We start from the raw sequence: 14,150 nt of genomic DNA, 5'->3' as shown, positions 1-14,150 counted from the left end.
GGTTCAGGTAGGCAGCTGCACTGGGTGCAGACCCATGTCACCTGAGGTGCAGGTATCTTTACATGGCGCCCTGTCAGTCTGTCACCCAGAGCCTGCCCACAGAGCCAGAATCTTCAGGAAGTTGGGTGTGGGGCCAGGCCCAGCTCTCAGGATGGGTGGCCTCCTAAGTCTGCAGGGCAGCTCCTTACTGGGGCACTGTGGTGGGTTCAGGGAGCTTCCTTCCCAGCCTCTCAGTTTTCTGCGCCCATTGCATGCCTGCCATGCCACAAGGGGCATCGAGGCGTGTGTTCCGGCTTTGTGGGCAGCTCAGCACTTAACTCGTAAACGTCCCACCCAAACGGGAAACAGCCCCTGCCTCCTCGTTGCCAAGCCAGGCCTCTGGGGAGCTTTCTTCCTCTTTTGTAGAATCAGCAGAGGTGGGGGATCTAGAGGGAGGAGTGACGTTGCCTAACATTCCCTACGTTGTAGCTTCCGGAGATTCCTTGACCTGACCTGGGCCAGGGGAGCGCCAGCCTACTGCTCACCTGGACACGGACTCCTTGTGCGGCCGATTCGTTTCTCTGAGCCTCGGTTTGCTCACTTAGTAAATGGGTCCTCACAGGTTTGACCAGAGGCTCAAATTAAGCAAAAGACGGTAACTTTTAAAAATGTTATAAAATATAGCCCTGGCCGGTTTGGCTCAGTGGTCGGAGCGTTGGCCCGCAGACCAAGGAGTCTCGGGTTTGATTCCAGTCAAGGACACGTACCTTGGTTGCAGTTGGGTCCCTGGCCCTGGTCAGGGTCACGTGGAGGCAACCAGTCGATGTGCCTCTCACAATATCGATCTTTCTCTCTCTTCCTCCCTCACACTCTATCTGAAGATAAATGGAAAAATGTCCTTGGGTGAGGATTTATAGAAAAGTTTAAAAAATGTTGCCAAATATTAGTTTTTATTGGCCACTAAGCACACTGGAGGACAGGTAACAGCCAGATTGACCAGGAGTGGATGGTGCTGCCCTAGGAGATGGGATGACCAGAGGGATCTGAGTCTCCATGAAGGGCCCGGAAACCCCATGTGCTGGGAGGTATGGCCTGGAGGAGCCGTGTGATTTTTTTTTTTTAATTTCCTCCTGACTTGAACTAATTCTGAGACCAACTTCTGGACACCAGCTGGGTGTCCTACAACTCAGTTAAATTCTGACACTAACTACTCGGAGTTAGTGCTGGTGTTATGGGTTTAAGATCTCAGTCCGACAAGACTGCTTCCCACCTCAGATCCCAGGTCACCCACCTTTCTGTTTGACTTAGCAACAAATTCAGAGATTTCCTGACCCCCTCTCAGATAATTTGCTTGAATGACTCGCGGAACTCATAACGACGCTTTACTTACTGGTTTATTCGAAAGGATATTAGCTCAGAGACAGCCCAATGAAAGAGGAGCACCGGGCAGGGTGGAGTGGATTTTCTGGATTTTTTATCACTGCATCATGTAGGCATGGCTGATGACATTCGTGGCTCTGGTGATTGACTTAGTCTCCCGCCCCTCTCCCAGGCGGTCATTCCTAGGTCTTTCTGGGGACCAGCCCCCATTGGGAAGTTATCTAAAGGCCCTGACTGATCTCACTAGCATAGGAAAGATCTCTTAATACTCCATAAATCCCAAGGGTGTCAGGAGCTGCGTGTTAGGACCTGTGGACAAAAACCAAAGAATGCTTGTTTATTATATCACAAGGGTGCTACCAGAATTCTGGGCCGAGACTCCAGGTCTTGGAGGTTAAGCTCAGGCAGAAACATGTGGATAGAACAGGACAATAGCAGAGAAATGTGCTCCTCCAGTGCCCCTCTGCACCTACTACTCCAACCAATCAACATTCTTGGTGGCTAGTCACCCGTCCCTGTCTTTCTTGGGGTGTGTCTGATCTGTGGGTGTGAGCATGGGAGCTTCAGTGCCCTGAAGCTATCAGTTATGGACTTTGGAAATCCTTGACTAATCCATTGATTTTGGACATGTCTAGAAGGCCCCGGAAGGGGGCATAGAGTCCCAGAGAGACAAGGGGACTTGCTCAGATCTTGCAGGAGGTACATCAGCTAAGCCAGGGCCAGGAGCCAGGTCTCTGGATACACCGGCCAAAGGTTTTTTTTCTCTTCCAATACATTCCATTTAATTCTAGGTCAGTAGAGTTTGGAGGAAAGGCTGTCGTTTTTGGAATTAGAAGGCCCCTTTCTGCTATTAGCAGTTCTGTAATTGTGGATGAGTCACTGAACTTGCCGGGTTTCAGAGTCTACATCTGCAAACCCGGGAGAACAAGGCCTATTTCAAAGAGTAAAAAACCACGTAACGCTCCTAAGTTCAGTTAGCACAGCTGCTGGGGCACGAGACAGTGCTTAATACAAGTTGACTCATCCTTTCTTCTTATTTCGCCTGCCAAACTCCTACTCATATATATTTTTATTTATTGATTTTTTTATCCTCACCCAAGGACATTTTTGCATTTATCTTCAGATGGGGAGGGGGAGAGGGAAACATCGATGTGAGAGAGACACATAGACTGGCTGCCACCCACACGACCCCAACTGGGGCCGGGGACAAACTGCAACCGAGGTACATGCCCTTAGCGGGAACTAAACTCAGGACTCTCTGGTCTGCGGGCTGACGCTCTAACCGCTGGCCCAACCTGGCCAGGGCCTCTACTCATGTTTTAAGGGCCAGTCCAAATGGCACTTCCTCCATGAAGCCTTTCCTGTTTTGATCTTCTATCCTGCAGTTCCGTAAGCTGATGCCAAGATGCCTTGCAGTTTGACCATCTGTATCTGAATGCCAGAAGAGCAATGGAGAGTATAGGGGTTTAGGATCTGTTGGGTCTGGGTTCTGAAGTTGGCTCTGCCACCAGCCCAATTTGGGCAATGCCTACCTCTGTACCTTGTCTGTAAAGTAAGGAAATACAGCCAAGCTCCATATTATTGGGATGGTCAAAGAACAAATATGAACGTGCTTAGGACAGGACCTGGGATGTAGCAGAGGGAAAAGAAACAGCAGGTACTTTTCCTTCTTAAGATCATGGGTTCCACCCTGGCCAGTTTGGCTCAGTGGTTAGAGTGCCGACCCATGGACCAGAGAGTCCCGGGTTCGGTTCCCGCTAAGGGCACGTACCTCAGTTGCGGTTTGCCCCCGGCCCTGGTTGGGGTTGTGTGGGTGGCAACCAGTTGATGTGTCTCTCTCACATCGATGTCTCTCTCTCTCTCTCTCTCTCTCTCTCTCTCTCTCTCTCTCCCCCCCCCCCACTCTATCTGAAGATAAATGCAAAAATGTCCTCGGGTGAGGATTAAAGAAAAAAAGATCATGGGTTCCCCCAAGACAGGTAACTGATTTGTATCTTGCTCTATCAAAAAAACCAGCTGAATGCTTTGCATGGCATTGGTGTTCAGATAATATATTGAATACAGAAGTAGCCCGGCCAGTGTGGCTTAGTGGTTGATCATTGACCCATGCACCAAGAGGTCACTGGTTTGATTCCCAGTCAGGACACATGCCCAGGTTGTGGGCCTGATCCCCAGTGGGGAGCATACAGGAGGCAGCCAATCGACGTTCTCTCTCATCGATGTTTCTCTCTCTCTCTCTCTAAAAATCAATAAAGAAAAAAATTAATGCAGAAGTAATTAAAATATTACTTTTATTTCATTTTAATGTCCATGTAATATGTGAACACAGTTTCATCACAAAAACAGCAAGCATTATAGACGTGGCTGTGCTGAGGGTATCACTGTTCCTGGTATGTTCCATGTCCTTCCAGATGGACAGAGATGCACATGCAACAGTGTATCTAGATAAACTACAGAGCTTTGCTTTGTAACACAACACATGTTTTATTCCAAAACCTGCCTAATGTTTGTTATGTAATACCGGATGCCTAGAGGGACCCTGCAGTGACCGTCCCCACAGCTGTCTCCTAGGGTAATGCTGCTGTCTCCTGGGATAGAATCCTGCAAGCAGAGTCCAGAGGTGATGCCTTTTTTATAGTTTAATAAAACCCATCTGATAACAGGAAAGAATAAAATAGAAGATGCATTGTTAAGAGAGTCACTTAAAACTGTCAGCAGGCTAAGGAAGTGGGACCTGTACACACCTGTGCCTCCATTCTCAGAGCTGCCGGACCTGTGCTGAGCTCAGCTTAAGGCCGAGCCATAACCGCGCTGCGTGGCTCAAAAAATTAAATATTGGACACATGGACTGCGCTTCCTGCCTTGTCGTTTTCACCTCCTTTGTTTGCATATTAAAAATAACCAAACCCTGTTAACCCAGTCAGTAAACCTTCATTTGGATAAAATAATTACAATTTGTGCTTTCTGCCTTTTTTTTCTTTTTGATTTTTTTTGTTATTGTTGAAAGTATTACGGATGTCCCCCCTTTTCCCCACTGACCTCCTCCTTCTCACTCCCACCCCCTTTCCTGCCTTCCTCAGCCTAGTGTCAGTGTTGGTGGGTTGTGCATATGTGCAAATAAGTTCTTTGGTTTATTTCTTCCTTCCCCTTCCAATCCCCCTCCCTCTGAGGTTTGTCAGTCTGTTCCCTACTTCCACGATTCTGGATCTTTTGGTTGACAGCTTATTTTGTTCATTATGTTCCACAAATAAGTGAGATCATGTGGTACTTGTCTTTCTCTGACTGGCTCATTTCACTTAGCATAATACTCTAGAGGTCCCTCCATGTCACCTCAAAGGATAAGAGATCTTTCTTTCTTACAGCTATATAGTATTCCATTGTGTATATGCACCATAACTTTTTTTATCCACTCATCTGTTGGTAGACACTTGGGCTATTTCCAGATCTTAGCTATTGTAAATAGTGCTGCTATAAACATAGGGGTACATATATTCTTTCTGATTGGTATTTCAGACTTCTTAGGATATATTCCTAGAAATGAGATCACTGGGTCAAATGGCAGTTCAATATTTAATTTTTTGAGGAAACACCATATTGTTTCCACAGTGGCTGCACCAGTCTGCATTCCGACCAGCAGTGTACCAGAGTCCCCTTTTCTCCACACCCTTGTCAGCACTTGTTTGATGATTTGTTGATGGCAACCATTCTGGCAGGTGTGAGTGTCACCTCATAGTTGTTTTAATTTGCATCTCTCTGATGATCAGTGACATTGAACATTTTTTCATATGTCTTGGCCATTTGTATGTCCTATTTGGAAAGGTGTCTATTTAGGTCCTCTGCCCATTTTTTAATTGGGTTCTTTGTCTTCCTTTTGTTGAGTTGTATGAGCACGCTATATATATTGGAAATTAACCCCTTATCTGATGTATTGTTGCCAATTATGCCTCCCATATAGTAGGTTCCCTTTCCATTTTGATGCTTGTTTCTTTTGTTGTGCAGAAGCTTTTTAGCTTGATGTAGTCCCATGTATTAATTTTTTCTTTTATTTCTCTTGCCTTAGGCATTGTATCAGTGAAAATTCTGCTGCATGTGATGTTTGAAATTTTGTTGCCCACATTTTCTTCTAGGATTTTTATGGTTCCACAACTTACATTTAAGTCATTTATCTATTTTGAGTTTACTCTTGTGTATGGTGTAAGTTGGTGGTCTAGTTTCAGTTTTTTTGCATGTAACTGTCCAATTTCCCAACACCGTTTATTAAAGAGACTGTCTTTACTCCATTGTATGCTCTTGCCACCTTTGTCAAATACTAATTGAGCATAATGTCTTGGGTCAATTTCTGGGTTCTCTGTTCTGTTCCATTGATCTATATGCCTGTTCTTGTGCCAGTACCAAGCTGTTTTTTTTTCCTTTTTCTTTTCATTTATCTTCAGATAGAGTGGGGGGAGAGAGAGAGAGAGAGAGAGAGAGAGAGAGAAACATCTATGTGAGAAAGACACATCGAGTGCTTGTCACCCACATGACCCCAACCAGGGCCGGGGACAAACTGCAACCGAGGTACATGCCCTTAGTGGGAACCGAACCCGGAACTCTCTGGTCTGCAGGCCAACGCTCTAACTGCTGAGCCAAACCGGCCAGGGCCAGGCTGTTTTGATTACAGTGGCTTTGTAATATAACCTGATATCCAGTATTGTGATCCCTTCTATTTTGTTCTTCTTTTTCAAGATTGCTGTGGCTACTTGGGATCTTTTTTGGTTCCATATAAATTTTTGGAGTGTTTTTTCTAGTCATGTGAAATATGTTGTTGGTATTTTAATGGGGATTACATTGAATCTATAGATTACTTTGGGTAGTATGGGCATTTTAATGATATTAATTCTCCTAATCCATGAACAAGGTATATGCTTCTACTTTTTTATATCGTTCTCTATTTCTTTTTTCAATGTCCTGTAGTTTCCTGTGAACAGGTCCTTTACTTCTTTTGTTAAGTTTATTCCTAGGTATCTTAATATTTTTTGCCATGGTAAATGGGATTGTTTTTTAGTTTTTCTTTCTGTGTGTTCTTTATTGGTGTATAAAAAAAATGCCAATGATTTCTGGATGTTGACTTTGTATCCTGCTACTTTGCTAAATTCACTTATTAAATCTAGTAGATTTTTTTTTTTTTTAATCCTCACCCGAGGACATTTTTCCATTTTTTGTTCAGACGGAGTGGGAGGGAGAGAGAGGAAGAGAGAAAGAGAAACTTCGACATGAAAGGGACACATCGAGTGGCTGCTGGGGACAAACCGCAACCGAGGTACGTGCCCTTAGCGGGAACCAAACCCCGGTCTCTCTGGACCGTAGGCCGATGCTCTAACTGCTGAGCCAAACTGGCCAGGGCAAATCTAGTAGATTTTTGATGGAGTCTTTAGGGATTTCTATGTACAATATCATGTCATCTGTGAATAATGACAGTTTCACTTCTTTATTTCCAATTTGGATCTCTTTTATTTTTTCTTCTTGTCTGATTGCTGTGGCTAAGACTTCCAGTACTAAGTTAAATAAGAGTGGTGAAAGTGGACACCATTGTCTTATTCCTGTTCTTAAGGAAAATGCTTTTCGTTTTTGCCCATTGAGTATGATATTGCTATAGGTTTGTCGTAAGTGGCCTTTATTATGTTGAGATATGATACTTCTATTTTCACTTTGCTGAGAGTTTTTATAAAAAAAAAATGTATGTTGGATTTTGTCAAATGCTTTTTCAGCGTCCATTGATATGATCATATGATTTTTATCTTTCATTTTATTTATGTGGTGTATCACATTTATTGATTTACAAACATTGTACCTGCCTTGCATCCCTTGGATAAATCCCACTTGGTTGTGGTGTATACTTTTTAAAATATATTGTTGGATTCAATTTGCTATGATTTTGTTGAGGATTTTGGCATCTATGTTCATCAGGGATATTGGCCTGTAATTTTCATTCTTTGTAGTGTCTTTATCTGATTTGGGATTAGGATTATGCTGGCCTCGTAACAAGAGCTTCGGCCCTGGCCGGTTTGGCTCAGTGGCTAGAGAGTCGGCCTGCGGTCCGGAGAGACCCGGGTTCGGTTCCCGCTAAGGGCACGTACCTCGGTTGCAGTTTGTCCCCGGCCCTGGTTGGGTCGTGCGGGAGGCAGCCACTCGATGTGTCCCTTTCAGGTCGATGTTTCTCTCTCTCTCTCTCTTACTATCTCTCCCTCCCATTCTATCTGAACAAAAAATGGAAAAATGTCCTCAGGTCAGGATAAACAAACAAACAAAAAGCTTGGAAATCTTTCTTTCTCTTGACGTTTTTGGAATAGTTTGTGCAAACTAGGTGATAGTTTTCTGAATGTTCAGTAGAACCCCCCTTTGTAGCCGTCCAGACCAGGGCTTTTGTTTGCTGGGATTTTATTAATTATTTCTTCTATTTCCTTAATTGTAATGGGTCTGTTTAGGTTTTCTGACTTTTCTCAGTTGAGTTTTAGAATAGTATATAATTCTAAGAATTTGTCCATTTTGCCTGGGTTGTCAAACTTGTTGGCATATAACTGTTCATAGTATTTTCTTACAATTTTTTGTATTTCTGTGGTGTCCATTGTTATATCATCTCTTTCATTTCTGATTTTATTAATCTGGGTTCTCTCTCTTTGCTTCATGGTGAGTCTGGCTAAAGGGTGATCAATCTTGTTTATCTTTTCAAAGAACCAGCTCTTGGTTTCATTGATCCTTGTATTGTTTTTTTTAGTCTCGATGTCATTTATTTCTGCTCTGATTTTTATTATTTCCTTCCTTCTACTAACTCTGGGTTTCTCTTTTTGTTCTCTTTCTAAATATTTAAGTTATTGGGTTAGATAGTTTATTAGAAATTTTTCTTCTTTCTTGAGGTAGGCCTGTAGTGCTACGAACTTCCCTCTCAGAACTGCTTTTGCTGTGTCCCATAGATTTTGTACTGTTGTGTGTTCATTTTCATTAGTTACTAGAAAGATTTTTTATTTCTTTCTTGATCTTCTTGGTAACTCATTCATTGTTTAATAACATGCAATTTAGCCTCCATGTGTTTGAATTTTTTTTAATGTTTTTATTGTAATTGATTTCTAGTTTCATGTCACTGTGATCTGAGAAGATGCTTGATATGATTTCAATCTTCTTGAATTTGTAGAGACTTACTTTGTGTCCTAACATGTGGAATGTCTTTGAGAACGTCCCATGTGCACTTGAGAAGAATGTATATTCTACAGCTTTGAAGTGAAATGTTCTGTAAATACCAATTAAGTCCAACTGATCTAGTTCGTCATTTAAGGACTCTGTGTCCTTGTTAATTTTTTGTTTAGAAGATTTATCCAGTGGTGTCAGTGGGGTGTTAAGATTTCTGCCTTTTAAAACTCTGCCTTTCTTCTCTCCAGAGCACAGTTTGGGTTGCTACCTGAATCTGTATCTCTGGAATTCAAATCCTTTTTTTTTTTTTTTTTAAATCCTCACCTGAGGATACTTTTTTCTATTTATCTTCAGATAGCATTATGGGATAGGGGTGGGAGAAACATCAACGTGAGAGACACATCAATTGGCTGCCTCCCACACAACCTCAACCAGGGCCGGAGACTGAATTGTGACCAAGGTAAGTACTTTTGGCTGGAACTGAACCTGGTGACTCTTTGGTTCGAGGTCCAACACTCTACCTCTGAGCCAAACTGGCCAGGGCTGGAATTTGAATCCTTTAAGACCATAAATAAATTTGTTTTACAGCCTCAAGTCTTTATTGGTTAACACAACAAACCACCCTTCCAACGACGTGACCACGTTCATTTTTAGTGCCAATGGAACACACTTCCCCACACTCTTGCCTACCTGGAGGAGGTGCCATTTACCTGTGGCCATCTCCCATGTTTGAACCTGATTTCCCTGATGCCCAGGGAGGGAGATCTGAACATGTGATCTGATTGTGGCGGTGCACGAGATGCCCAGAGCCCAGGCTTTGTGCCCAGACCCCTCCTCTTCTCTAGCCTCGCTCCTCCCCTGGTGGCCTCATCCAGGCTCAGGACTTTGAACGCCCTCCATGGACTGATGACCCCACATTTGTATCTCCTGCCCTAACCATCCCCCTGAATTTCGGAGCCTTTATCCTGCAGCTTCCTCAATCTCTGTACCTGGGCGTATCACAGCCGTCTCCGACGGAACTCCCCAGACAGGAGCTACCAATTTCACCTTTTCCTCTGACCCTCTCCAGCCTTCTCAGCCCACAGGCTCTTCATTTCAGTGAATGGCTGCTTGGGGCCAAAACATTGGGGTAATCTTGGACTCCTTTTTCTCTCACCCCCCACATTCCATCTGCCATCAAATCCTGCCAATGTTGTCTTTTAAACAGATCCAGAACCAGTTCTCAGCATGCCCACTGCTATCACCCAGATCCAGCCTGCCATCATCTAGTCCTCAGATCACTGCAGTCGCCTCCTATCTGTTCCCCAACTCCGATGTTGCCCTCGAGTGTCTACTCTCAAACAGCCATATTTTCTCTTTTAAAACAAGTCAGGTCAGGCCCTGGCTGGGTAGTTCAGTTGGTTAGAACGAGGTCCCCATAAGGCAAGGTTTCGGGTTCCATCCCTGGTCAGGGCACATACAAGAAGCAAATAATGAATGCATAAATAAGTGGAACAACAAACCAATGTTTCTTTTTTTCTCTCTCTTTCCCCTCCCCGCCCCCCTTCAAAACATAAAATCAATTGAAAAAGAAATACAGTAAAACCAATCAGGTCAGGTCACTTCTCTGCTCAATACCTTCCAGTACTAAAGTCCTACCAATGGCTCATGAGGCCACTTGGGATCTGGCCCCTGATATTTCCCTGCCCTCCTCCCTACCGCTGCTCCAACACCTCAGTCCCCTTTTGTTCCCTGAACACACCAAGAAAACTCTCATCTCAGGGCCTTTGCACTGGCTTTTCCATCCTCTTGGAATGATTTCCCCCAGATAGCCAGAACTTGCCGCTTCACCTTGTGTAAGGCCTTACCCACCCCCCAACTCCTAGACCTCTCCCCTGGCTAATTTATTGAGCTGCCCCGCACTTTCCTCACCCTGACCTTATAGATCTATTGTTTACTTTCTACCACTCTCAGCTGCCATTGGAATGTTAGCTCCGTGAGGACAGAGGCTTCTTCCCTGGTTCACTGTTGTGCTTTCTGTGCCTAAACCTTGCCTGGCCCACAATATCGGCTCAATGAAAGCTGTGTTCACTGAATGCCTTTCAACTCTCTCCACTTTAACCTTCTAAGCAGCTACTCACTCTGGCCATTAGATGGCAGCCAAGTACTTTCTGTGCCTTGAGACAGCTTCCTAGGTTTGGTCCACAGAGGGCCCTCTGCGGTCTGAATTTTCCCAGTTGTGTTTCTGGTGCTTTGGGCCTTTGCTACCTCGCTGACACTTCAGGGTTTTTCTAGGAGCACACTAAAAAACCTTCCTTCTATTCAAATAATGTTAGTTTCTCTTAAAAATGAGCATGTGAGGGCAAACCATATGTCCCATACCCCTTTAGAATAAACGGATCTTTCTTTTGTTATTCAAATGATTACAATTGAATGCAAACCTGGATAACTTCTGGAAATTGGCTTTTCTGAAATGTCCCTCCTCCCTCTATGTCCCGGAGTGTCCCGGGGTTGCCTCACGAGGGGCGTGCTGTCTGTCCTCAGCTTCCTCCCAGACCTCCTGGTCTTCCTATCTTGCTGCTGCCTCCAGGGTCTCACGTCATCTTCGTCTGCCTCGCAGGCTGGCATGTGTCTTGTCTGACCCACCACTGCCAGTGCACGACCCTTTCCTGCCTCTCCTGAGAGGTGGGACAAGCTTCCCCGTGCTCCACCGGCACCGCGGAGACCGTGATAGGAGACGGGGCTTTGCACAGGACTCACCTGAAGGGTCAGGGATTAGAAAGTCGATCTAGCAAAATGTTCCTTCCAGTGACTGATGCTGACATTGTCCTCGGAGCCCCCAGGTCAGGGCCATCCTGGGTGCTCCTTTCCCAGCTGACAGCCTCTGGGCGCTGGCTGGTCTCCACGTGACACGGGCAGATTACTTCTCAACCCCACGATTCTCCAGCCAGCTCCACACCCTGGAGGCCTGGGCAATCTGGCTTCAGATTCACAGAAAGGGAAGAGTTTTCCCCTCTCACCGTGTCCACTTCTCACACAGGCCCGTGTTGACCTCCTTCCAGGTGATCGATGCGAACGCAGCTATTCCCTTTAGGTGAGTGGCGAGTCCTGTGAGCTCAGCAAGACAATCCCAGAGGTTTGATCATTCATTTCTCCAACATCTGTGCATTTCTAGCTCGGGGAAAACTGTGCACTGGACGCCAATAGCTGAAATCTTTTGTTTAAAATATTATCTAGTCCATCCCATCCCCGTCTTCCGTCCGTGCTTTCTCTTCCTCTGTCCAATCTTTTCTCCAGGGGGAAGTGAAAAAATCAGGACTGGGTGTCTCCCCTTACCATGGTTTGCTTTTACTCTCCTGTTAACTGACAAGGACATCCTCGTCCACATTGCCATCGTCCAAGAACCAACAGTACTCTACAGGGCAGGGTGGTCTCGGTGCAGATGAAGGACAAACACCCAACCCCCTTCCCTCACACAGTCTGTACCATAGTCCCTCCAAAAGCCACGATGGGCTTACATCATGTGTAACAGTGTTTTCACTTGCTTTCTTAACTGCACTAAAGTCTCAACCCCAAACAATAATTGGTGCCTGTTTTACCTACCAGTGGGGTCTTCCTAGAACCTGGGTAAGATACACAAAGTCTCTACCTGAGAAGGAAGAAATCATGCACGACTTACTAGCAACCCCCCCTTTTTTTTTTAATCGTCACCCGAGGACAATTTTTTTTGCATTTATCTTCAGATAGAGCGGGAGGGGGAGAGGGAAGGAGAGAGAGAAACATCGATGTAAGAGAGACACATCGAGTGGCTGCCACCCACCCGACCCCAACCGGGGCCGAGGACAAACTGCAACCAAGGTACATGCCCTTAGCGGGAACTGAACCTGGTACTCTCTGGTCCACGGGCCAACACTCTAACTGATAAGCCAAACCAGCCAGGGCCCTTTTTTTATTTTTAATTTTTTTTCCCTTTATTGATCTCATAGAGAGAGGAAGGAAGAGGGAGAAAGGTGTAGAAACATCGATGAGAGAGAACATCGATTGGCTGCCTCTCGCATGTCCCCCACTGGAGATCTAGCCCACAACCTGAGCATGTGTCCTGACCGGGAATTGAACCAGTGACCTCTTGGTACATGGGTTTATGCTCAACCACTGAACCACACTGGCTGGACCCAACCATTTTTACTTTGAAAACATTTCAAACCTACAGAAAAATGGCAAAAGCAGTAGTGGCCTCCGACTTAGCCTTTACCTAGATCCTCCAGTTATTAACTGTACGACATCCTGACTTTCTAACGTTCTCTGTATTCTTGCTACTACCGCATGTTACTTTTCATTCATTCATTTATTTTTGCTGATGCTTTGAGAATAAGCTGTAGATGTCACGACCTTTGACACGTAAAGACTTTGGCAAATATAAACTTTTTCTTACATAACCATAATACACTGATCAAAATCAGAAAATGTAACAGTAATGCCAATACACGATCTAATTACATGTAACTTTTAAAGTGACGGTTTCTTCTTTTAATTTAAATCAATAGGATTGAAAAATAAAATATAGAAATAGGTAGAGTAAAAAAGTAAAACCATCCCTTTAGCTCTCCCCATGATCACATCCACTCCCCAGGGGTATCCTGGTTCACATTCTTACACAAATGAAGTTGTAGTTCTCTATAGACCACAGACACCGGACATGAGGAGTTTTGCAAGGTGATTCTTTTTCTCTAAAGGATTTCACAGACCCTTTCACATGAACACACCTGGACTTGCCATTCCTTTTCCTTTCTGTCTCTGCGGAGTACTCCGTAGTGTGCGTGTACTGAAGGGACATCACCAGTCCACCGTGATGGTGGTTTAGCTTGTGTTCATTTGCATTTTGTGTATATGCGTGTATATGTCTTTGTACCCGTAAGGGATAGATTCTGAGAAACGGAGTTTCTGGATTGAAGGGAACAAACTTTTAACAAATTTCGTTCAGAAATGTGCTCTTCTTGGGAACTCACTTATTTTTCTCTTCCAACCACTTCATCAAGCAACTGGCTGTTGTGTCTCTTTGGCTTGTTCTCTAGGACGCTCTTAGGTCAAGTGTTTGAACCCTCTTGAAACACACGCGAAATTCCATCTTAAAGCATGTGCTTCATGTACTGCCCTCGCTTCTGGTTTCATCTTCTGTCCTCCACAAGTCTATTTTAATTTAGCTTGCTATTTGTAGCAACTTAATACAGTTTTTTTTTTTTTTTATCCTTACCCGAGGGCATTTTTCCATTTTTTGTTCAGATAGAGTGGGAGGGAGAGAGAGGAAGAGAGAGAGAGAGAGAAACATCAAATGAAAGGGACACATTAAGTGGCTGCCACCTGCATGACCGACCAGGGCCGGGGACAAACTGCAACCGAGGTACGTGCCCTTAGCAGGAACTGAACCCGGGTCTCTCTGGACCGAAGGCCGACACTCTAACTGCTGAGCCAAACCGGCCAGGGCTTAATACAGTTTTTATTTTACTTTATGTGTCTATAAATTTGTATACTAAGTCCTTTCAGAACAAGATGGGCTGTGAACACATAAAATGTTTGAGCTGAGGTTTGTCACGACAGGCCTGGGTGTGGGGAGAGGGGTGGACGATAGCTACGGAGAGGGACCTGCTTCT

This window comes from Molossus molossus, unplaced genomic scaffold, assembly GCF_014108415.1.
Source record: "Molossus molossus isolate mMolMol1 unplaced genomic scaffold, mMolMol1.p scaffold_m16_p_19, whole genome shotgun sequence".
NCBI classification, from domain to species: domain Eukaryota; kingdom Metazoa; phylum Chordata; class Mammalia; order Chiroptera; family Molossidae; genus Molossus; species Molossus molossus.
This window is presented reverse-complemented; position numbering follows the sequence as displayed.